Source organism: Erpetoichthys calabaricus, chromosome 4 (assembly GCF_900747795.2).
Source record: "Erpetoichthys calabaricus chromosome 4, fErpCal1.3, whole genome shotgun sequence".
Lineage (NCBI taxonomy): Eukaryota > Metazoa > Chordata > Cladistia > Polypteriformes > Polypteridae > Erpetoichthys > Erpetoichthys calabaricus.
In genome coordinates this window covers 128,199,788-128,225,081 of record NC_041397.2, presented here as the reverse complement: position 1 = coordinate 128,225,081, position 25,294 = coordinate 128,199,788, and the positions used below count along the sequence as shown (strand labels likewise).

Genomic DNA, 25,294 nt, shown 5'->3' with positions numbered 1-25,294 from the left:
ATTTTTGTCTAATTTTTATTTTACTGTTTAAATATTTTACATCATTATAATTGTTCTCCATTTCATCAACATTTTCTGTATTTGTTTCCATGAGCACCATCAAATACATCAGACTCCATTTAATGGTCTTTACATTTTCTCATTCTCAGCTGTTGCTAGTGTGTTAAAGAAAGTGTTGAAAACTAATAATAATTCTTCTAAAGAATATCTTTCCACATTTAACAATAATACATATCACTGAGCTGTTATTATTATATCATGTGCATCGATGTGACAAATATGTTAAAACCTGAAAATCGATGAATATTATGTACAGACTATATCTTAGTTCCATTTAATATGGCCAATGCTGTATATTTACACTAAAGAACTTTTTTGTTTTTTCGTTCAGTTTATATCAGCTGCCTGTTGTTATTTCTCAGACAACTAGCCAAGAGGTCAGAAATATCTCAGTCAAGCTTCACTCCATCATGGCAGCTGTGCTGAAAGCTATTAACTGTCAAGCAATGTGCTACATCCAATTTTCATATCGTGTGGGTGTACATACATAAAATATAACATTTTTGTGCCAATATAAAATAGAAATATGCAGAAGTGTCTGGTTTTCCTAACATAACTGTCCCACTTTATTGCACTTATATTGCAATAAGGGTACCTAGCAAGAATGAAGTTGCTCTTGTTAATTGTAAGCAGTTTAATTTCATTAAGGCACAAGCCATCTGTGATGCCAAGATGTGACTGATGAACGCCATGTCAACTCACAAATCGTTTATTTTGAGGGAAAGAAGCTTTAACAGACATAATGATTCTGTACCTGATGGCTGGCATGCTGGTAAGGTATCTGGCTGAATCTTCAGTTTTTATATAGCCTGTATTATTCAGTTTAACAGCAGTCATGTCACTACACATGCCTGTTTATAGTGGTTACCTACTCAGATAAAGGTGCCTTATGCCTTTCCCTGACCCTCTCCTTAAATGCAGGTGGTCTCAATGTGTCAGGTGGGAGGCAGTGCTACCAGCTAATGAATGCCAGCAGTATTGTTATTACATATGTATGAGGCTGATTAGCATAGTCCATATATGGTTGTTTCAGGGTGGCAACCAAGCAAGGTTCAAGGCACATTCAGATACGCAAATTTACAAGATGATTACCATTTATAAAGGGTAAATTGTGTAAAAAAAGTGGGTATGGCAGGTTTCATAAATTTGGCACATGCATTTTTTGTTTTTTGGCATATGCACACTATAACAATCAATTCCAAGCAAAGTTTTATAAACAAGTCCTCTGAACTGTACATAGTATTTCATATATGGTCTCAATAGTGCATCATATAGCCTAAATATAACATCCCTTGATTTATATTCAACAGTTCTTACTATTTAACCTAACATCCATCCATCCATTATCCAACCTGGTATATCCTAACTACAGGGTCACAGGGGTCTGCTGGAGCCAATTCCAGCCAACACAGGGCACAATGTAACCTAATATTTATTTGTCATTACTGTATTTTACATTAGTAAACTCTTACTGCTTATTACATACAATTTAAAGAAGTTCCTTAGCCACATCAAATTTTTGACATATGGCACTGTGTGAACATTAACAAAATCAAGCCAAATCATGTTCTCATGATGATTTCTTTAGGCGCAATTATGTTCCTGTTATGCCATGTTACGAATAACAATTAAAAAAAAAAAAAACTTTAAACAAAAATACAGTAAGATTCAAAATTGTTAAACTTCTTCATTAGAATAGAGAAAACGATTAATAAAATGTGTAACTATTTATGAAAATACACACTGAAAGATGACTATGTATGCGGCGTTGAAAAACTTTAATATTTTTAAAAAAGAAATATGCACTAAAGAGGTACAAAACAATTCTGTACTGCACAAGTATATAGGCCAAGCGGAAGTACTCTGTACACCCACTAGTAGCCAGCCTGAAACGTCACTTTCATCCGGGCTTTTCCCGGCCGACAGGCTGGAAACTCAATTCCCTGATCCTCCATTTTGATCCCTCTTCAGCTTTGCTCTTTGGCGGATTTCAAGGACTTGTTCGAGCCAAAATGGCGCCAGTTTCATAGGAATAAAAGTAGAAGTTAGCCGAGTTTAGAAAAAGAGCGGGCCGCGTGAGAAACTGCTACCCTTTTTGCTCCATGTTGGTTCTTCCCGGTAGTAAGCACTTTTGTAAAGGTACTGACGTTGTCGTTCTTCATTGAGCCACAATGGTGCCAGTTTCGTAAAACAGAAAACCCTGGGCAGGTCAGCAGATTTGAACGGTCCAATTTGACAACGACTACTCGAGGAGGAGGAGGAGAAGTGTAACCTACTGGCAGACTAGCAAAGAAACGGCAGCGCCTCTCCAGACACAGCGTGGAAACGGTTGATTAAGAGGGGGAAAATCACACAGAGAAACGGAAAGCAACCTATAATGAGAGGCGGCATGTTGAAACGTATGGGATTATATATAAGGTGAAACTCTGAAAACGTTAAAACCTTCGTAACAAATTGGATTTTGTAAAAGTCACTTTCGTACACGTTTTCGAAACTGTCGAACGTTGCAGTGGAGAAGGAGAAAGACGTTTGGATGTATCGAATGTGTGTTGTTTGCTGAGAGTCTGCGCCGGTTGGCCGCCATGTTGAAGCGACTGACTGACTGGGGCTGAAATTGACAAGAGATTAGAGCAGAGAGAGAGTCTGGGGGGGGGCTGCCTTTGCCCGTGACGCAGGAAAAACACCCAAGAGCGAACAAAAAAAAAAAAAAAAAGGCAAGAAAGAGAGAAAAGATTTTAATGTTACAAAAAACCAAAGTCATACCAGAAAGCTTCCTTGCAAATCTTGTCGGTTTATGTGACGGGATTCAACATTGTGACAGAGACGGAAAATAAATCGTTCACACGGAAACCACAATCTGGAGTAGTGAAAGAAGGAGTCTACCCTAATTCCTGGTAAGTTGCCTGCACAGTCTTTATTTTTCTCTGCATATGTGTACCATTTCTTTTAAGTAAGGTGAATTCTTAGTTCAACAGAGTGAGAGGAGGAGTGTATGAAAGTGGTATTCCCCACCACCCCTCCTTGTTTTGTGGCTTCTTATGTTTTAGGAGGTTCATCTTTTCGTACAGGGGAAGGCGATCCCTGGCCCTTAAATGTTAATAGTTATAGGATATGTGAACGAGCTATATTATTTTTTTTTCCTCTAATAATGAAGGAAGATGGCTGACGACTCTCCTGGCGCTGTCCTGCTCAGGACTGAATGGGATATGTTGTTGAGGGACACCCCAGGGGTTTAATGCATCGGGTATCTTAAAATTTGAAGTGTTGTCAACCGTTTCTACACATTTAGCCGGGTGAACACTCTCTGTCTTCCCCTCATTTTAAAACAGGACAGCCTCCCCATCCTTCCTTTTTCTCTCACTGTATTTCATTCGGACTCCAACGCCATTACTAAGGCGGAGTGATGGTGGAAAGAAAAATGTTGTAGGCCCTAGACGGAGGACTACGCCTGGAAATTAGGCCCAGGCTTTCAATCAACACAATCATCAGATTTTAGGTTTATTTGTATATAGCAAATCGATCAGTGGAAATGTATGTGATAATCGAACCAAGTGTGAGTCTTATTGAGTGATGCTCAGATTGAAATTAATATTTCCTGTTTTCTTTTAGTTGTTGCAAGTGTAGGACTGTGCCGTATCTAGATTTAACATATGCATGTACCGGTATACTTGTCTAAAGCACCAACACGAATATACTTGAACTGACATATGACAACTTAGTTCTTTGAACAGTTTTTACACGTAATTAATTCCAAGTCTATGTAAGAGAGTCGATTTTACGGAAATGTCTTACTACTGTATTGGCGATTCTGTATGAATCATTAACCAGGCACCGGTAGAGTTTTTCGGTTTAGATGTGTGTATATATAAATGTGTGTGTGTATGTGTAACTGTATCGAAGTGTACGATTTTTTTTTTCGTTCATGTAAAAAATTACTTAGAGTAATATGTAACGGGGATGTGTTACAGAACACCTTTTAACCTAACACCAATTTATAGGTCAGGGCGACAGTGTGCGGTATTTTTTGTGATCAAATCATGACCAAGTAGGTTCAGAATATTTTGCACTAAATAATATGACACACTTCTGCACAGTAAAGCCCTCAACTTAAATAAATTTTGACATTCGTACACATTATCTGTTTGGTTAGTTTATATACTTGTTCGAATATCTTTTAATATAAATGCCTGTTCTGTTTCACTGTCTCGTTAAAAGTTCTGCTTATGACATCTTTTTATGTAAAGTACACCATCAAACATTTTTGACATATTGTGATCAAGTTTTCCCATTCCAAAGGTTGACATGTTAGGGTTATTGATTATTCAAATTGACCCTGAATGAGTGTCTGTGTTGGGTACATTGATATTGCTGGAGTGAGATTGTGCCATTTAAATGTTGCCAGGACAGGTTTCAAAGCAGCGTGCTCCAAAAGTTTGATCCTTTGGGGTCTGAGGGTTAATGGGAGGATATATATTTTGTGATTTTAATTGATATTTGGGCTCAGGATAATGGTTGACATACCACTTTTTTGTTAAAAAGTTTGTGAAGAATCAGTTGGACTTTCTGACCATATTAAAATTGGCTTACATCAGTTAGTGTTAATGTGTACAGTTGAAAGCCTTCTGTGTTTAAAATCCTCCATTCTACCCATTGTTGTGAAACCAATCAATGATAACCAACATTATTGCCATAACTCAACTGTCCCTTGAAAAAGAAAAAAAAAATTCAAGTCTTTATTGTTTTTGGTTTTATTTTGTTCATTGTGTACACTCTTGGTATAGAATCATTCCCAGTCTACATTCTTTACCATCTTCTCATGTATTTAGTTGTATTTGTTACCTGATATTTTGTTGTTGTTTAGTTAGTTAATGGTAGAAAGTGTTAAAGAATTTTGCGAGAATTCTGTTTTTTTTTTTGCTCCCTTTGCTGCCAAAATAGATGTTGATTTCACACACAAGTTTATTTACCAGGTAGTCCACGTTTTCCTTTGACATACTGGTCTGTAGACCTGTTTATGCTTAGTATTTGTATATGTGATTACATTATTTAATTATTAAAATGTGTTGTAATTTTAAGTCTGTAGTGAATGGATTTTTTTTGTTTATTACTAAAATAGGATGCCTTAAAATACATTCGTTTTATAGTTTTCATTTAAAGCCAATAATAGATTTGTTAGTTTAGTATATTGATGGAAAAAATACACGTTTTTACTGAAATTCCCAATATGTTCGAAAGAAATTCCCTCAAAACATGCAAGTTAAGTGAAGCTGTTTATACATTATTAAATGTGAATAAACAAACTTAATTTACAATGATTAATAGATTGGTATTAAGGTGCTTTATTTGAAGTCATTAATAATATAACTATAAACATGGGAGGGAATTCACCATTTTGTTTGAATGTCACAAAAATCACAATTCTTTGGATTGTGCATATATTTACTTTTGAGGCTTTTTTTTTTTTTTTTTTACAGTTCCTAATAAAGTATAATAGAAACTGCAACATTTAAAACAGTCTTCAATGTATAAACCTTTTGATAGTGAACATCATTCCAAGTCCTTAAACCTAGTATACCATATAGTGCAATTAACATGTTTATTGCATAGTAGGTGTAGCAAATTAAAATGTTTTAATTGACATCATTGTTGATATGGAAATGTCAACCTTAATCTGTAGTACTACAGTTTGCTGCCTTAGCCACAGCACCCCACTTCTTGTTACACAACTCATTTTATTTGTTCATCTAATTGAGTTGTAAATTAAATTATACAGTAGAGTCCCGCTAATCCGAACCCCGCTAATCCGAAAATCCGCCTAATCCGAACAGGACTAGGGAAAAAAAAGTAAAGAAAACAAGTTTTTTCAAGTTATGTCGTACGTTTAATGTACATTTAAGAAACTTGTAATTTTTCAATTTCGCTGTCTAACTAAAAATCCAAAATACAGCCTTACTTAAAATTGAAACAAGTTCGAATTTACTCACATATGTAGAATCCATGTTCTGTACAGCATTTACACAAAACGTAAAAAGCAAACTATTATCTAAGAGATAAAGTCAGTGATCTCCTTCTGACGCAACGAACTAAAACGGCTTGAAGAAGCAATGTTTCGCCAACGCCGCATAAACATAACATCTGTTGGGGTTGCATCGGCATGTTGCTCAACGTAGCGCAAAGCGAGATCAAGGGCACTGGCTGCGGCAGTGTGTGGAACATCATCAGTCGGCGCGTCCCCTTCCTCCTCACTGTCGTCTGCGTCGAGATCAGCTGACGTTCCCTGCACAGCTGCCACAATGTCCTCATCTGTGTATTCTTCATGGCCACAGTCGTCAACGGCCGTCCACTCTTCCACGCACTCTTCTTCTGCATTTTCACAACCTGGCATTCTTTTCACCAATTGAAGAAGTTCGCAATTTTCTTTTGTCGGGGGGAAAACTGTTTGGACAAACTCTAGCTCAGGCCAGAGATTTTTCCAAGACTTCTGTAAGGATTCCTTGCATGTGTTTTCCCAAGCTTCAGCAACCCAGTAAATAACATCTTTGATGTTCATTTTCATGAGTTTATCCAAAATTGTTAGCTCTTCATTATCTTCAAGTAGGCTACAAAGAAGCATTTTTCTATAATTCTGTTTCAAAGCCTGCAAAATCCCTTGGTCCATTGGCTGCAAAATTGATGTGACATTTGGTGGGAGAAAAATAGCCTTGATATCATCGCAAAAAAGTTGCATTTCTTCTGGATGTGACGGAGCATTGTCTATAAGTAACAAAGCACAAGGAGGCAATCCATTTTCTTTGTTAAACGCCTTTACTTTTGGCACAAATTGCTTGTCAAACCATTCTTTGAACAAGGCACGATCCATCCAAGCTTTCTTTTGATTTCTGTAAAAAACAGGGAGAGAGTTCATGTTCATGTTCTTAAAACAGCGTGGTTTTGCCGATTTGCCGATAACCATCAGTGGAAGCTTATTTGTGGCAGAAGCATTGCTGCAGGCCAACACAGTTAGGCGCTGTTTATCCATTTTAAACCCTGGTGCAGATCATTCCTCTTGTGATGCAAGACTTTTGGTAGGCAATGCTTTAAAGTTAAGTCCTGTCTCATCTGCGTTGTAAACTTGCTGGGGCGAGTAGGAAGAAATGATGCATTTGAACTCCTCAAGGTATTCAACAGCTGCTTCGTTGTCCGCTGACAATTTCTCCCCAGTTATTGTAAGCTGCCTGATTCCATCAGTGTAAGAAACCACAACTAGTCGTAAATGATACGTCACCGTCCATGAGCTTGTTCAATTGAAGCGCCTTTTCTTGAATTAGAAGGCCAGTGATAGGGATTCCTTTCTGTCTTTCTTGTGTAAACCATAAGAAAAGTGCTTCGTCCAATTTTTCGTAAGAAGACACTGTCGTCTTGCTATGTTTTTCAATCGTTTTTTCACTTGTGGAAGTGCAAAACTGCTCAATTTTACCTCTGTTCTTTTTCCAATTGGAAATTGTTGCTTTCCCGACACCAAATTCCTTCGATAACTGAGTGGCACTTTCACCTTTGTGAAGTCTTTTCAACACTTCCAGTTTTTCTTTTAATGTACACGACTTATGTTTACGTTTGCTTGCCATGATGATTAACAGCAGGGTCAAGCACAGAATGTAAAGAAACCACACTACACACCACTCACAAGGACTCACAAAACACAGGGCAAGTGCGCGCACACGAACAATAACATTGCACAAAACACATCACTCAGCAGTAGCAGGTGGCACACTGACTCAGTGACTCATAGTTTGGGAACGGAAATCAAGAGGAATGCGTAGTTCTAGGTGGGGGGTCTAGGTCACTGCCCTTCCGCTACTACTCACCTACCGCCCGTCATATCGATTTTACCTCCGATCACAGTCACACTACAGTGCAGTTTAAATTGCAGTGTACTAGAATACGTAATTTCTTACCTTTAATTCTTGACACATCAGACGCTTAATACGCCTCATAAAGTCAATATATGGCATTATATGACAAAACTCCGCCTAATCCGAATTTTCACTAATCCGAACAGGGTTCGGTCCCAATTAGTTCGGATTAGCGGGACTCTACTGTAATACCGTTTTTGTTCATAATCAGTTTGGATTTTGTTTTTACTAACAGTTGAATCTAGAATCATTTTTGATTTTTAAGGTCAGTTACTAGAGACAGAAATACCAATCGTTTTAGCCTAAATATTTTTTACTTTCATGTAAATGCAAGTTTGGTGATGGGGTCAAAAATTTGCTATCGAGTTAAATTTAGATTCTGATCATATGATGTTCAAAACATCAAAGATAATCATGGTTTGATATCTGTATACATCTACAGTGAGGAACATAAGTATTTGAACACCCTGCGATTTTGCAAGTTCTCCCACTTAGAAATCATGGAGGGGTCTGAAATTCACATTCTAGGTGCATTCCCACTGTGAGAGACAGAATGTAAAAAAAATTCAGGAAATCACATTGTATGATTTGTACAGAATTTATTTGTATTGCACTGCTGCACATAAGTATTTGAACACCTGAGAAAATCAGTGTTAATATTTGGTACAGAAGCCTTTGTTTGCAATTAGAGGTCAAACGTTTCCCTTGACCAGGTTTGCACACACTGCAACAGGGATTTTGGCCCACTTCTCCACACAGATCTCCTCTAGATCTGTCAGGTTCCGGGGCTGGCGCTGAGCAACACGGAGTTTCAGCTCCCTCCAAAGATTTTCGATTGGATTTAGGTCTGGAGACTGGCTAGGCCACTCCAGAACCTTGATATGCTTCTTATGGAGCCACTCCTTGGTTATCCTGGCTGTGTGCTTCGGGTCATTGTCATGTTGGAAGACCCAGCCACGACCCATCTTCAGTGCTCTGACTGAGGGAAGGAGGTTGTTGCTCAAAATGTCACAATACATGGCCCCATTCATCCTCTGCTTAATACAGTGCAGTCGTCCTTTCCCCTTCGCAGAAAAGCACACCCAAAGAATGTTGTTTCCACCCCCATGCTTCACAGTAGGGATGGTGTTCTTGGGATGCAACTCCTCCTTTGTTTTCCTCCAAACACGGCGAGTGAAGTTTAGACCAAAAAGTTCTATTTTGGTCTCATCTGACCACATGACTTTCTCCCATGCCTCCTCTGGATCATCCAGATGGTCATTGGCAAACTTCAGACGGGCCTGGACATGTGATGACTTGAGCAGGGGAACCTTCCGTGCAATGCGTGATTTGAAACCATGACGGCATAGTGTTCTACCGACAGTGACCTTTGAAACTGTGGTCCCAGCTCTCCATGTCATTGACCAGCTCCTCCCGTGTAGTTCTGGGCTGATTGCTCACCTTTCTTATCATCTGTGATACCCCACGAAGTGAGATTTTGCATGGAGCCCCAGTCCGAGGGAGACTGACAGTCGTCTTTAACCTCTTCCATTTTCTGACAGTTGCTCCAACAGTTGATCTGTTTTCACCAAGCTGCTTGGCATTTGCCCCATAGCCCTTTCCAGCCTTGTGGAGGTCCACAATTTTGTCTTTGGTATCTTTTGACAGCTCTGTGGTCTTGCCCATGGTAGTAGTTGGAGTCTGATTGACTGTGGGGTGGACAGGTGTCTTTAAAGAGCTCAGACAGGTGCTACTAATTAAGATTACTAAGTGGAGTAGAGGTGGACTACTTAAAGGCAGAGTAACAGATCTTTGAGAGCCAGAATTCTTGCTGATTGCCAGGTGTTCAAATACTTATGTGCAGCAGTGCATTACAAATAAATTCTGTACAAATCATACAATGTGATTTCCTGAATTTTTTTTTTTTTACATTCTGTCTCTCACAGTGGGAATGCACCTAGAATGTGAATTTCAGACCCCTCCATGATTTCTAAGTGGGAGAACTTGCAAAATCGCAGGGTGTTCAAATACTTATGTTTCTCACTGTATGTGCCTCTAGAAAGTCAAAATTGATTTTAACACCATCAAATACCATTTTCGTCTGAAAATTGTGCGATTTTTGGCATGGTATAGAACTACATCCTAGCAAAGATACTCAAATTTAGAATGAGTGGATTACGAGATATCTGCCCTGAAAGCTGATACCTAGAAGTTCAAAGATAACTTCACAAAAATTAATCTTTATTTATTTGCTAGGGGGTTTCACCTCCCTGGGGCGTGCTATGCTCCAGCCACTTTGCGTCTCTGCTGCTTTCATTGTGTGTGTGGGGGGTTATGGCTGAACGCATGCTGAGGAGATGTGGACGGAGCAGCTGCTGGCTTGCTGCTGAGCTGCGTGTTTTGCTTGTCACGCTGTGTGCATCGATCATTTAAAAGCCTGTACAGCAGCTGTCCTTTTGTCTCACTGCCTTGTGTCGCATGACGTTAAAGTTTCGACCCAAGATTTTTTTATTGTAATAGAGAAATTTTATTTTTTTTAAAAACACTCAAGGTGTATCAGTTTAATTCTGTTACCGACTTCAGGACTACAGTGATCCCTCCTCGATCATGGGGGTTGCGTTCCAGAACCCCCCGCGAAAGGTGAAAATCTGCGAAGTAGAAACCATATGTTTATATGGTTATTTTTATATTGTCATGCTTGGGTCACAGGTTTGCACAGAAACACAGGAGGTTGTAGAGAGACAGGAACTTTATTCAAACACTGCAAACAAACATTTGTCTCTTTTTCAAAAGTTTAAACGTGCTCCATGACAAGACAGAGATGACAGTTCCGTCTCACAATTAAAAGAATGCAAACGTATCTTCCTCTTCAAAGGACTGCTCGTCAGGAGCACAGAATGTCAGAGAGAGAGAGAAAAGCAAACAATCAGAAATCAATAGGTGCTTTTTGGGCTTTTAAGTATGCAAAGCACCGTGCGGGAAGCATGTCACTTGACAAAGCAGCTGCAAGGAAGGGAGCAATGTGAAGGTAGTCTTTCAGCATTTTTTAGACGAGCGTCCATATCCTCTAGGGGTATGAACAGACCCCCTTCTCACACCCCCTCCGTCAGGAGCAGAGAATGTCAGAGTGAGAGAGAGAGAGAAAAGCAAACAATCAAAAATCAATAGGGCTGCCTGAGCTTTTAAGTATGCGAAGCACCATGCGGGAAGCATATTGCGCAACAGAGTAACCACAAGTAAGCCCAGCAAGGAAGGGAGCAATGTGAAGGTAGTCTTTCAGCGTTTTTTAGACGAGCGGCTGTATACTGTAGGGGTGCGATCAGCCCCCGTGCTCGCAATATATTTGAGGAGTTTTATTTAATACGTAATACGTGTTCTGATTGGGTAGCTTCTCGGCCATCTTCTAATAGCGTCCATTATATGAAATCAGCTGGGGAAACCAAGTGAGGAAGCATGTACCAGAAATTAAAAGACCCATTGTCCACTGAAACCCACGAACTAGCGAAAAATCCGCGATATATATTTAAATATGCTTACATATAAAATCCGCGATAGAGTGAAGCCGCGAAAGTCGTAAGCGCGATATAGCGATGGATTACTGTATTGTTTTTGGTCCAGTACTTGGGTCAAACTATTTAGGAAGGATATTAGATTATGTCCAGCAATGACTGCCGTAGAAATTATTTAATATTGCCTGGTGATCCTCTCTTAAGCCCCCAGGATATCCTCGAACGCCATTGCGATTAGTTTCTGCTGTGTGATCTGTGGTAAAATACGCAGTTTGATGACATTTGCTCTGTAAATTCCATTCCATGTCAATGTAGTAAGACTTGCGTATGTAAGGCTCTGATGTCTGACTCGACATATAAGTATATCATAGTGGCAAAGTATCTTGCATCTTTAATGCAGCCTTTGACTTCACCCAACATTCATCATAGAGTTGCCGGGGAGCTGTCTGAGAAAAATGTTTTTGGCCAGTTTAGTTTAAACCTTGGGTGGATTACTTTCAAAAGTTTCTTGAAACCTTCTTTTTCGAAAACAGACATTGGCATCATGTCCTTTGCTATGAAGCAAGTGACAGCGTCTTTGATGTCCTGATGCCTTCTTGATTTTCTAATATATGGGGTTAGTGCTGGGCGGTATACCAGTTCATACCAAAAAACATTTTTTATTTTTGTTATGATATGGATTTTTCTTATACCGCAACACCGGTTTAAATAGCCTAAACAACGTTGGGAACGTGGCACAGTGGGAAACTGTTTAAGGGGGGGACCTTTCTCACTACTGTACCACTAAACACGAATGCAACGGAGTACATGCGTTAGTGGAGGTATTGAATGGTGAAAATGGACAGAGAACATTCTGAAACTGAAGCTGTAGCAGATGATAAAGTTGAACATGATGACACAGAAGAACTTTTGCCGAAAAAAGGAGGCGTGTCTGTTGTCTGTAGATACTTTGGTTTTAAAAGGTCTGATATGGACCATTATGTTCAAATGTGTGAATACTGTTTCTATACTATTGGATAATACTGCAAGCCAAGTTGTACTTGTTCCATTATTTTTTTTTTTCTTCAATACAGTGTAATGTACCTGAGTACTGTGTATTAGTGTGACGACGTGTTGAATTTATTCTCGAAATCTCCACTTTAATCTCGACGCTTATGACGTGAATAAAGTCGACATGTTGACTTTATTCTTGCCGTTTATGCCGAGATTAAAGTCAATTTATTGACTTTATTCTCGTAATTTGTCATTAAAGTAGAACATTGTAAACTAAACTTCGTCTTAAAATGAATATTTAATTTACTAGATTTTCTCAAACCCCGTCATAAGTTATGTAGCACATTAAATGCTTTGTGTTAAGTGTATCCCGAGCCCTGTTAATTGCTACATGCTTCTTAAACTGACTTCCTCTTGCACTAAGAGGAGGCACAGGCAGCAATCACCGCACAGAATACATTAATTTCATGATATTCCTGCTCCCTGAACATTTAGAATGCCAAGATAAATACTTGATATCATTTTCATGATGAAATGCATTAAAGCATGTATTAATCATGTGGGGGCACAGTGGCATTGAGGGTGCACTGCTGTGTCCCTGCGTTCCCTGCCTTTAATTTGCCTGTTTTTCTGGTGGGTTTACTCATTGTGCTTCAGTTTTTTTCAAAGTCATGTAGGATGTGGGGTTTTGTTATGCTATATTGACCCTGCTAGTGTATGTATTGCTCGTATTCACCCTGCGATGTGCTGGCGTCCCGTTCAGGACCTTGCTCACAGTGCTTGCTGGTATGGGCACAACCCTGAATGGATGGCATAATTAAACATGTATAATGAAGATTTTTTTTAAAGTTCTGAACACTCCGTGGTCTAAGTTTATAACTAGTTTTAATTTCACAAAGACGTTTATTGTGTGGTGATTGGTTATGTGGAGAAAGAAAAAGGAAAGATAGGAACTGCAGGTTTGGTATGTCAGACAGAGACAGCACGCCTGCAATAAAGCAAGCCCGCTTAGAAGAACATGCATTGAATTCTGTGTTCGCGTCACTGACCACCAGATCACAAACCCAATATTTACACAATATTTAAGTTAAACCTGTATGATACCCATTCATACATCTAGTTTTTTGGAGCCTCGTCACACCTGCCATAAAGTTCTCTACACTGAACATACACCTGTGGACCCCTCACTGCGAGGGAGCAGCATTACCGTGCATGTTTAATAACTGCTTTAATGCATTTCATCATGAAAATTTTTCTTAGCATTCTACATTTTCAGAAAGCAGGAATATCATGAAGTAAATGTATTCTGTTCGGCTATCGCTTCTGGTGCCTCCTCTTAGTGCAGAGGAAGTCAGTTTAAGAAGCGCGTAGCGACTGGGTCGGGGAACTCTTAACACAAAGCATTTAATGTGCTACATTAACTTATGATGGAGTTTGAGAAAATCTAGTAAATTAAACATTGATTTTAGGATGAAGTTTAGTTTACGGCATTCTACTTTAATGACAAAATAAACTATGAGAATAAAGTGGAAATGTTGACTTTAATCTCAACAGTGTTTTTTTTTTTTTTTTTTTTTTTCTTCACTGTGGCCCTAATGCGCTTCCATAGGGCTACACCACAAATAGCATTATAAATACAAGTTGCAGTTTTATTAATGTATATAGCTTAGCTTGAAGCAAGGTCCATATTAATGCAGTTTTCCTTAATGATGGTTCAGTTGGTAAAGATGTCATCACCAAGTTACACTTGTTTTATTTTAATTTGGTGAATACTGTGTAATGCACATGGGCTTTGAAGTCTTGAAGTAATAGTATTATTACTGGAAGTTGTTCTGTTTATTATTTATTGTATTGTTATTATTTTATTAGTTTAAATATTATGCAGTTTAATGATGGTAAATTTTAAAAGGTCACTTTAACGTGTCAATGGACAGAGATTGTTAACATTAACAAAGTGTAGTTGGTTTACAAAAAATATTTACTATTTATTCCTTTTCTAAGACATGTTCAGTGCAATACAACTTTTGACAAACACCTCTGGATATTTTACTGTCTAAATGCCTATTTGGATAGTTGAAAATATGTTGTCAAAATTTTAGTTTGTTGTTTGCAAACTTTGATCAATAAAAAGGCTCTATATTTTGACTGCATCTATCATGCAATGTGATTCCTTCTTTTCATTAGTGTCACCCCCTTGAAAACTATCACTTTATGGGGCCATGCAAACCTGTATTAATACTTGTGTGCACATTAAATTTTTTTTTGCACAATGTGCAATTCTCATGACAGTGGAATAGGTTATTCTTAGTCAGTAATTGCAGTGGAAAATGTGGTTAACATCCACACATGCATGGGGAAAAAAATACCGTCCAATACCGTGAAACCGGTATAATTTTCAAAAATACCGTGATGTAGAATTTTGGTCATACTGCCCAGCACTATATGGGGTCATAGTGGCAAATGACGACAGAATCATCTGGGGTCTCATGCATAACACCATGCGTAGAATTCACACTAAAACAAAAGTGGAAATGTGTGTACGTACCAAAAAATTCAGATACACAAACCATGCGTAAGCCAACTTCCACACCCTTCAGCTCCATAAATCCCAGTCAGCGTAAAAAGTACCGCACATGCATGTGCCTGCCGCCCCACTCCGACTCCTATCAGAATTAAGCCTCTTTGAATATGCAAATCAATATAAATAGCCCTTTAAGTTCAACGTTTTGTGAAAAGACAATAGCAAAAGCACCGGGAAAAAAGAATTTCCGCAAATGCCAAGTGGAGGCAAGGAAAAACGTACTATTTGTTGGCTTAAGCAGTGGTATGAGCAAAAAAAGAAGTTGATTCAGTGATACAGAGTGGTGGAGACACTTGAAAGTTCAAGTCCAGAAAGTCGCACAATGCCCAAAATAAAAAAGAAGTGATCAGATATCAAAGTTGCAGTCAAAAGGCGAGTCGTAGCCCCTGTCTGAGTGTCATATGAAAGCATATTAGGGTAAAGAGAAATGATAAAGACACAGTGAAGATAAAAGGTTGAAATGTCGACTTTAATCTTGAAATTTCCTTTTTTAATCTGTGAATAAAACACTAGCATATCCAACAAAGTTTTATGGTAAGCTACAAAAATGTGTTATAAGCCACTAGCTAGTAAACAATCAAATTTTCAGTTGCCTTTTTTTTTTTTTTGCTCCATTCACATGTAACATTAGTGTGTTTATGCTTACAAAAATCGTTGTGAAGAAACGTACGTCCCTGTCTGAGCAGAAAACTTTTTTTTTTTCTATCTCGTGTGCAAAGGAAATCAAAAACGCCTGAGTGTGTGTGTGAATCCCACAGCACATCAACCGCAACTGAAAGGTGTATTGCTCATTCCAAGTGAAAAGGTAGGAGCGGGGTTAGAAAAGCAACAGTAGCTTTTATACAGTCTGGAGGAAGACCTGATAATGTGCAAAAGTTGCTGAAGCAAGCCCAGAGTAGCAAGTAAAACAGATTTTGAGTCAGGATCACACAGTTTTAAAATGTGAAAATCTAACGGCACACTCCGGACAGCAAATGACATATGGCATGATGTGACAGTGTGTTGGCTGCCAGCAAATGTGTACAGTAATCCCTCCTCCATCACGGGGGTTGCGTTCCAGAACCCCCCGCGAAAGGTGAAAATCCGCGAAGTAGAAACCATATGTTTATATGGTTATTTTTATATTGTCATGCTTGGGTCACAGATTTGCACAGAAACACAGGAAGTTGTAGAGAGACAGGAACTTTATTCAAACACTGCAAACAAACATTTGTCTCTTTTTCAAAAGTTTAAACTGTGCTCCATGACAAGACGGAGATGACAGTTCCGTCTCACAATTAAAAGAATGCAAACATATCTTCCTCTTCAAAGGAGTGCGTGTCAGGAGCAGATAATGTCAGAAAGAGAGAGAAAAGCAAACAAATCAATAGGGCTGTTTGGCTTTTAAGTATGCGAAGCACCATGGCACAAAGCTGTTGGCGACAGCTCACACCCCCTCCGTCAGGAGCAGAGAGAGAGAGAGATAGAGAGACAGAGAAAAACAAACAATCAAAAATCAATACGTGCCCTTCGAGCTTTTAAGTATGCGAAGCACCGTGCAGCATGTCGCTTCACGAAGCAGCTGCACACAAGGGAGCAACGTGAAGATAATCTTTCAGCATTTTTAGACGAGCGTCCGTATCGTCTAGGTGTGCAAACAGCCCCCCTGCTCAATCCCCCTACGTCAGGATCAGAGAATGTCAGCACAAGAGTGAGAGAAAGAAAAGTAAGTTGGGTAGCTTCTCAGCCATCTGCCAATAGCGTCCCTTGTATGAAATCAACTGGGCAAACCAACTGAGGAAGCATGTACCAGAAATTAAAAGACCCATTGTCCGCAGAAATCCGCGAACCAGCAAAAAATCCGTGATATATATTTAAATATGCTTACATATAAAATCCGCGATAGAGTGAAGCCGCGAAGCGCGATATAGCGAGGGATTACTGTATTTACGGTGGTAAAATGTTTGACACACAAAAGGTGAATGATATAAAAGATATGAGCTTTCAGTTAAAATAAACTCTGCAAATTACATAGCAAAAGAAGAACTGAGTTTCACTTAAATGAAACCACTTGGTTTGCTGCAAAAGGAAAATAGTTTCACCAACAAATTACAAAAATTTCAAACATTAATAGTTTTTTTTTTTCTTCAAGTCTGCAGTAAAGTCATGATGCTGCAACAGATATTTCAGTGGTTGAATTTTATGGTGGTCATATATTTACATTCCACTGAAGAATGGTGAATTAAGGGAAAAAAGCCAGTATTAGTAACTGATTATGCGGCAGATATGCTTGTTTCAGCTCAGGTGGTTGGCTTTCCTCACATTAAATGCTATGCACACACGTTACACTTTTTGGCTCAGCAAGCACTCAAGCTATTGGCGGTTGCATGAATACCAGGAAAAATAAGATGTGTCACTGGCTTTTTCATAGTAGCACCTAAGCCCTTCAAGCTTTGCAGCAAAAGCAGAAATTACTGGATCTTTCACAGCAGAGGCTTATTACTGATGTGCTAGTCTGGTGGAACACTGCACATGTAATGGTGCTGTCAGAGTGAAATTTCTTAATTCCAAACATTTCTATTTTTATGGATACAGTTTTGAAGTTTACTTGTTGACTCAATAAAAACACTTTAAAATATATACCTGTATTACAATGACTTGAAAATGTTAAGTTGGAGAGTCACATTTCAATAAAATCTACAATATGTCGCAATGTTGAATTGTGATACATATATTATCTCAGTACTTTAAAAATAAATACAGTGAGTTTTTGACTACCAATTCTATATGTAATGTCGAATTGAGAAATCGTTTCCAATTCCCACCCCTACTATATGTGACCAGGGCTGTAGAGTCGGGGTACACAACCTGCAACTCTTGACTCCACAATTTATGGTACCTTCAACTCCTCTATTTGTAATTTAAGCCAATATACTGTACTTGTTAGTTTGGAGTCACTTGGAAATTTTCATGTTTTTCATAGAAATTGATACCTTTTTTATCAAGGTGCTATTAAATTGGTTTAAAATCTATCCAAGGTACTACCAGTATATATAATGGCTATTACTGCTTCAAGTGACTGATTTTAATTTATTATTCACATATTAACAGGTTTTTCATTTTGTTCCCAAAATAACAGGTTTCATCAGTTCTAGTGAAATTAAAATGGTCTCTCTAATAACCAATTAGCATGTAAACATGACTAAGGATAAGAGTTTAGTATACTGAGGGAATTCCTGCTGGAAATGGGGCTTTACAGCCATGTGTTAATAATAAACTAAAAATCAGTCATTTCACACAGTAGTGGCCATTGTATACAATAGTAATGCCTTGGGTATTTTTTTTAAATCAGTTTAATGGTATCTAGGTTAAAAAGGGTTATGAATTTCGGTTATAAAATCACCAAGTTTACATCTTGCCTGAAGAAGGGGCCTGAGTTGCCTCAAAAGCTTGCATATTGTAATCTCTTTAGTCAATAAAAGGTGTCATTTTGCTTGGCTTTTCTCTACATTCATAATGGCTAACACGGTACAACACCCTAGTACTACAGTTAAAACCATGAACATTTCTGGGTGACCCCTAACTTTTAAACTGCAGCCTATTTATTATGTTGAATGAAAGCATACAGATACAAAGCATTTTATTGCTGCCAACATGAATCATCAGGCTATTTTTTTAGCATCTCGAAGTGTTAAAATTTGGGTTTAAAAGTTTTAGCAATGGTGTTTTAGCTTTTTTATATTATTTATTAAAGAAGTTGCAACATTGAATAACAAAGAAAAAAACTTACAAAAAAATTTTTTTTTTTTATCAAAAGCCAAGAAAAACACAGTATATTTGAATTGGTATATGTGAAATTGGACATTTTTAACACATTGTATTACAATTTACATTTAGTTATTTTTATCGACTCTGACTCCATTAAACCAATAATTTCTTCCAACTCCAATACACTGTATATCTAGGGAATCCACTCCCGGAGCCCAGGATTCCCAGACATTTTTCATTCCCGGGAATTAAACTGCTGTAATTCCTGGGAAAACGGGAACGGCCAAGCTCGCATATATAGCTTGTAAAAATCGATCAAGAAATAGCAGAGTTATAGTTGAAAATAATTAAGGTGGCGCCATTGCTGCAGCTTGCACTTCATCAGACAACAGCTTTGAACAGAAACTTAAAATTGCAATGCGTCGGTCTGTTGCATCCGCATTATCTGTGCCAAGAAACTTGCCATCACAGAATGATCACAAGAAACTGGATGCATCAGTAAAAGCTAAAATGGCGGTGTTTCAGAGCAATGGCAAGCGTGGGCGTTGTTTAGAAAAAGTGTATCAGTATCTGATGATTGTGCCGCCTACTTCAGTGGAGGCAGAGCATGCTTTCTCAGCGGCTGGCGTACTTCTGCACGAAAGTGCGCTCTTGCCTGGACCACCGCACACTGGACATGTTAATAATAATAATAATTATTCATTACATTTATATAGCGCTTTTCTCAGTACTCAAAGCGCTATCCACACAGGGAGGAACCGGGAAGCGAACCTACAATCTTCCATAGTCTCCTTACTGCAAAGCAGCAGAACTACCACTGCACCACCTCTGAGGACGTTGTGCTTTCTACGCTCTTATTACCACAACTAAAGATACATATACTTATATGACAGCATGGACTGCTTGTAGATAAGGTTAGTCTTTTATATGTGTCAACATATTGCAGTAGTTTTATTAAAAAATAAGTGTCGGTCGTTCTAAAACCGTTCACATGTGAGATGCCTGTGCACTGTGTCATCCCCGAGAGCCCGGGATTCCCGAATTCCCAGGAATGGATAAACCCGTCTGGGAATGGATTCCCTGTGTATATCATGGTATAGTCTATGTGCATATACTTTTCAGATTGAATCCAATTTAGGTGCTTCTGTTGTCCCTATTTCATAGGTTTAACAGTGGGTAGCAATGTGATTTTATTAAACTATTTAAAAAATAACTGTGTTGAGCTAAATAATAAATTAAGAATAAGAAACAGATAAATTGCAAATGTCCTTTGGGAATCTTGCAAAATGTATACTCTAGAGACTAGGTTTGTCAAATTAGCCAAAAAAGTAAGGTTTGTATTTTCAAATTAAAAATAAGTGTATAATTGGATTAGGGCTGGGAATCGATAACTCTTGATTAATTGCATCAAAATGTAATCATAAAATAAGTACTTAAATCATGAAGTAAATACACATTGAATCATAAAAATAATGTAGAATCAGCACAAAGAAAAAAACTTAAACCAGAACGTTTAACAAAATACTACTTCAGCAAGTACAGCCTGAATTTGATTGTCTTCCTAAAAGGTAAGTTGAAAAGACGGCAAAAAGAAAATAAGGCCAATATATTTTAAGAACCTACAAAAAAATAAAAAATCTTGTTTAAATTCTTAAATTGGCATAGTACATAAAACACAGATGTGTCAAAGTAAAACTTCTTCCACTTCTTTCGGCTGCTCCCGTTAGGGGTTGCCACAGCGGATCATCTTCTTCCATATCTTTCTGTCCTCTGCATCTTGCTCTGTTACACCCATCACCTGCATGTCCTGTCTCACCACATCCATAAACCTTCGCTTAGGCCTTCCTCTTTTCCTCTTCCCTGGCAGCTCTATCCTTAAATGATCAAAATGAATGTAGATTTTGAATGGACTGCTAAAGACTGATTTAATTGAAAGTATAACCATTTCCTAAATGGGCATTCATTAAAATGAGTTAAAACTGTGCAAATACCATCCTCAATTGGTCATCTTCCTCAATTAGTCTACAAAAGTGTTTTTTAACTGGTGCACTGTGGAAATTATAGTGTAGTGCCCCTGGGTCCTGATCTGAGAGAAACACACTCCTCAGGTTGTCAAGATCTGTCTGAGGAGTATGAGACTACCCGGAGAAGCTGACATAAAAGCAGCTCCGCAATCGCTGTTTTGCAGTCAGAGCACTTAGAGTGCACTGTAGCAGCCAGGAGATGTGTCAGGGGTCCAGCTGCCAGGGTGCTTGTTCGCCAGCGATTCTTGCAGAGCCAAGGGACAGTGGGCATGCATGTGCTCATTAAGTACTGTTTCTGTGAGCGTCAATCTCCAAACTGATTTTATTGATGGTGTCTCCGGTAGTCCAGTCCCTTCGGACAGTTTAGCATATATAAGATATTTAATGTTTTTGTAGTTGGTAGAATTGTGGTTTGCCTTGGGATTTTTTTTGGATTACAAAAGGTGTGCCACCACAGAAAGTAGATTGGAACACAATACTGTACACGTTTGCTTCTTTTCACACAAAAAGTTCTCTGTAGCAGCTATCTCGCCTAAAAACTGATGCTGTGCATTATTTGGGTGGTTATGTTGCATTCTTTGCGTAAATTAGCAAAGATACTGCAAACTAGAATAATGGATAGGGATAATCATTATACTTCTGTTTCATCAAATTTTTATCATTATGGTTAGGGCAATCAGTACTGCAAACTGTCTGACAAACTGGTGAGTTAAATACAGAGATACTAGAGACTTATTTTGGTTTTAGTGCCACTCAAAGATTACTTATTTTGCACTTAGGTAGTATGGCGTTGATTTGATCTTCTTACATAAATGTGAGATGAAAAAACAAAAAAAGAGCACAATTTTTATCTTTGCGACTTTTCTCTAGCATTGCACTAGGATTGCCATAAACCCCCGACTTTTCTACAAGTCCCTTGCATCTATGTTGGTATGTATAAATCAAGAAAATAAACATCAGTATGAGGTGATCACCTCGTTGCATGCCTTTGATGCAGCAATATTTTTTAATGTGTTAAACTGGCCTCATTAATTGCAATTTTGCAGTTAAACTTTCCCTGGCCAAAATCAATTCTGGACATTACATACATATTTCTAATACTTTATTATGTTAACAGCCACACTGGTGGCCACTGCAAAAAAAAAAAGAAAAAAAAAAGAAAGAATCCTAGTGGTACTTGGGCAGCTATTATTTAAATGTAAGTGCAATCAAAATCTTCAACATCTGCACCACTGCCATTTTTTTCCCCAGTTCACTACTGATGGTTTGGTGTGAAAATCCTGCTTGAAACAGTGAGCCATAACAGTAGCCACGAAAAGGAGCTGAAATTACTCGAGGCACACTTGGTTTACTGCACAATTTTTTTTTTTTTTTCTGCATCTGTAAATCATGAAGTGCTTGGAGTGCCTATGACACTGTTGCATGGGTCTCAGTTGTAACACTCCGCTAGAGTCCTGCAGTGCAAACTCATCCTGACGTGTCTTGCAGCCAACCAGTAAGCCCGTGATTCTGTAAAGAATCGTAAATCTAAGAATGGTAATCAGTTTCTGTTTCCTCCGATCTCTGGAAGGATGAAATATCATGGAGGGTGGGTGCCTCCGGGGAAATGTCATTTAATTAAATAAGCACTACAGCGGGTTTGTTTTGTGGAGCCGTGATTCCTTTGTCTTTCGTGACACCGATCGCTGTTAGAGTGGAGCAGAGCAAGTTTAGTTTACAGGCTGTGTTGTTCGTGTGCCATCCACTGAGTCTGGGAAGCTGCTGGGTTTGAGTTTGGGGCGGTGAGGGGCTGTGCGCATGCTCCGTGGTGCGTCCGGAATGAAAAGCGATGGTGGATGGGAGCGTCTTGGTAAAGTTTTTATTGAATTAAATGTAGACAATTTATTAAATCAAAAATGGAATTGAAATTGTAACATTATGTAAGTCGAAAATGTCTTTGAGTTGTTGCCCTTATAAGTAAAACCAATATCGGAGTGGACAGGTGTACATGAAGTATTCTGGAAAGTAAACATTCCTAAAATGAAAAAAAAAAACAGTTAATCAAATATCTCTTTATAAACAACATTTTGAGTAAAGATGGCTTGCTGTTCTTGAAGTAGTTGTCCCTGGTATGGAGTAGTTACAACCTTTACTTTAATGTCAAACGAACGACGAACTCTTGAAAAGGCAACATAAAGTTGTCCATGTGCAAATACAGGCTCAGAAAGGTAAATACCTACTTTGTCCATGGTTTGTCCGTGGGATTTGTTGATGGTCATGGCAAATGCAGCCTTAATGGGGAAATTGCCGTTGTTTAAGTTTAAAGGGTAATTCCAGGTCAGAACTTGTAAGGTCAATTCTGGGAATCAAAGCAGTATTGGAAGTATGGGATCCAGTTAGTACCTGTTTCTCGATAACATGTTCTGTCATGGTGTTTACGACTAACCATGTACCGTTGCATAAACCTTGTTTAGTATTAAGGTTTCTTAATATCATGACTATTGTTCCCACTTGAAGGTTAAGATTGTGTTGTGGTAATCCGGCCGGGTTAATACTGTCTAAATATTCTAATGGGAAATGAAGATGCTCAGTTTCGTTGTCAGAATCAATACTGTCAGTACTTAAAAAGACGTGTGTTTCTCCAGGTAGTACTGCAATCGCTTGGTTATTTATGTGGTGTATGTCAATATTCTTTGGACATAATATAGCTCGGTGCGTCAAATGTGGTATCTGGTCTAATGATATGGATTCACCAAATACCTCCGTTACCAAGTCGTCGCAGAGAAAGGTGTGAGGAATTTGAATAATATCTGGGTGAAGCTGAAACACATTGGTAAGGTTTCCATTTCCTAGTTGTAACAACCAATTGGTATATGCTGGATCAGCACACCGCATGTTCTGTAGTAAGGTTAGTTTCTCAAAGTAATGCCAATTCTCTGCGTATTTCAAACTGGACTGAATAATAGCTGAACGCATGGAGTGCAGAACAACAGGCAGGCACTGTCGAAAATCTCCTCCTAATAAAAATACCTTTCCTCCAAATGGAATATCATTATCCATTAACGCTCTGAGAAGTCTATCAATGGCATTGAGTATATGACTGGATGCCATCATACATTCGTCTAAAATCAATAGTTTTGCCAGACGGATCTCATTTGCACTGTCACTGCATTTTCATTGTTGAAACTGACGTTTCCGTGATTGGAACTGGAAGCTTGAACAAAGAGTGACATGTTCGACCATTTATTAACACAGCGGTTCTCAAACTGTGGTCCGCGGTCTGAGACGACCATAGGGGGTCTGCAGAAAGGGTGAAAATTGCTTACAATTAATAACTTCTTCGCTAAACGCCATTTTATCCCCAATCGGATAATGAGAATAATAATCAACTCGCCCCTCACTACTGTTTATATTCTATACTCTATATATAGTATATATATGTCTATTACGAACTATTCTATGATGACGTCATTATAGACGCAGCCTGTAATCGTGCACAGTTTATGATTAATTATTAAGTTATACAGTGGTAATTCTTGCTTGTTAAATTGTTTTTCGCACGCCCTGCTAACGTATGGATAAATATTTGAAGCGTAAGCGGATATCTGAAGAAGAGCACGGGGGTAATGGAAATAGTGGCGATGAACTGAGACATGATGCCGAAAGAGAGTCCGCACCGCGTAAGGCAAAATTACATAAATATGATCCTGAATATTTACAATTCGGATTTATACCGTACAAAGACAACAGTGATCAGCCACAATGTGTCATTTGTTTAAACGTGTTATCGACCGAAAGTTTGAAACCTGCTAAACTGAAGCGCCATCTTGTAACAAAGCATAATGAAATAAAAGACAAACCTGTTGATTTCTTCAAACGTCGAGCAGAAGTGTATGCAAATCAGCAGAAAATTATTAGCACTGCGACAACAGTGAATGAAAAAGCTCTTAAGGCTTTGTATATTATGGCAATGCGAATAGCTAAGAGCAAAAAAGCACACACGGTTGCGGAGAGTTTGATTATGCCAGCGGCTTTAGAAATATGCGAGATAATGTTAGGAAAAGAAAGCAGCCGAAAATTACTGTCTATACCAGTATCAAACGATACCATCAGAAGGCGAATTTGCGACATGTCCAATGACCTCCAATTATAATTGGTTGAGCGCCTACAAAGCAGTACATTTGCCATACAGTTGGTCGAAAGTACCGATATTGCAGGCCAAGCGCAGTTACTAGTCTACGTTAGATATTGCTTTGACAATGATGTGGTTGAGGACTTTCTGTTCTGCAAACCTGTGCCACTTAGAACGACAGGTGAAGATATATTTGCAATGCTAAATGATTTCTTCATTGCTAACAAGCTTGAGTGGTCCAGCTGTATTGGAATTTGTACGGACAGAGCTGCAGCAATGACAGGTCATAAAAGTGGGGTTGTTGCACGCGTACGAACTGTTTCTCCGAATATTATTTCCACACATTGCATGATTCATCGCGAAGCTCTTGCTAGTAAGAATTTAAACGAATCCTTTGG

The 25,294-nt window shown here is 38.5% G+C and overlaps 1 protein-coding gene across 3 annotated transcripts in view; it reads left to right on the top strand.

Moving 5' to 3' along the window:
• Window positions 1-2,031: 2,031 nt before the first annotated feature.
• The window catches only part of LOC114651134 (probable ubiquitin carboxyl-terminal hydrolase FAF-X), a 420,397-nt gene continuing 397,134 nt past the window's right edge, over window positions 2,032-25,294 (top strand). For 2 of the 3 annotated variants that reach the window (XM_051926098.1, XM_051926097.1), the window contains exon 1: window positions 2,032-2,954. The gene's annotated coding sequence lies outside the window, so the exon portion shown is untranslated. The remainder of the gene's footprint in view (window positions 2,955-25,294) is intronic. The other variant, XM_051926099.1, reaches the window with a different exon arrangement.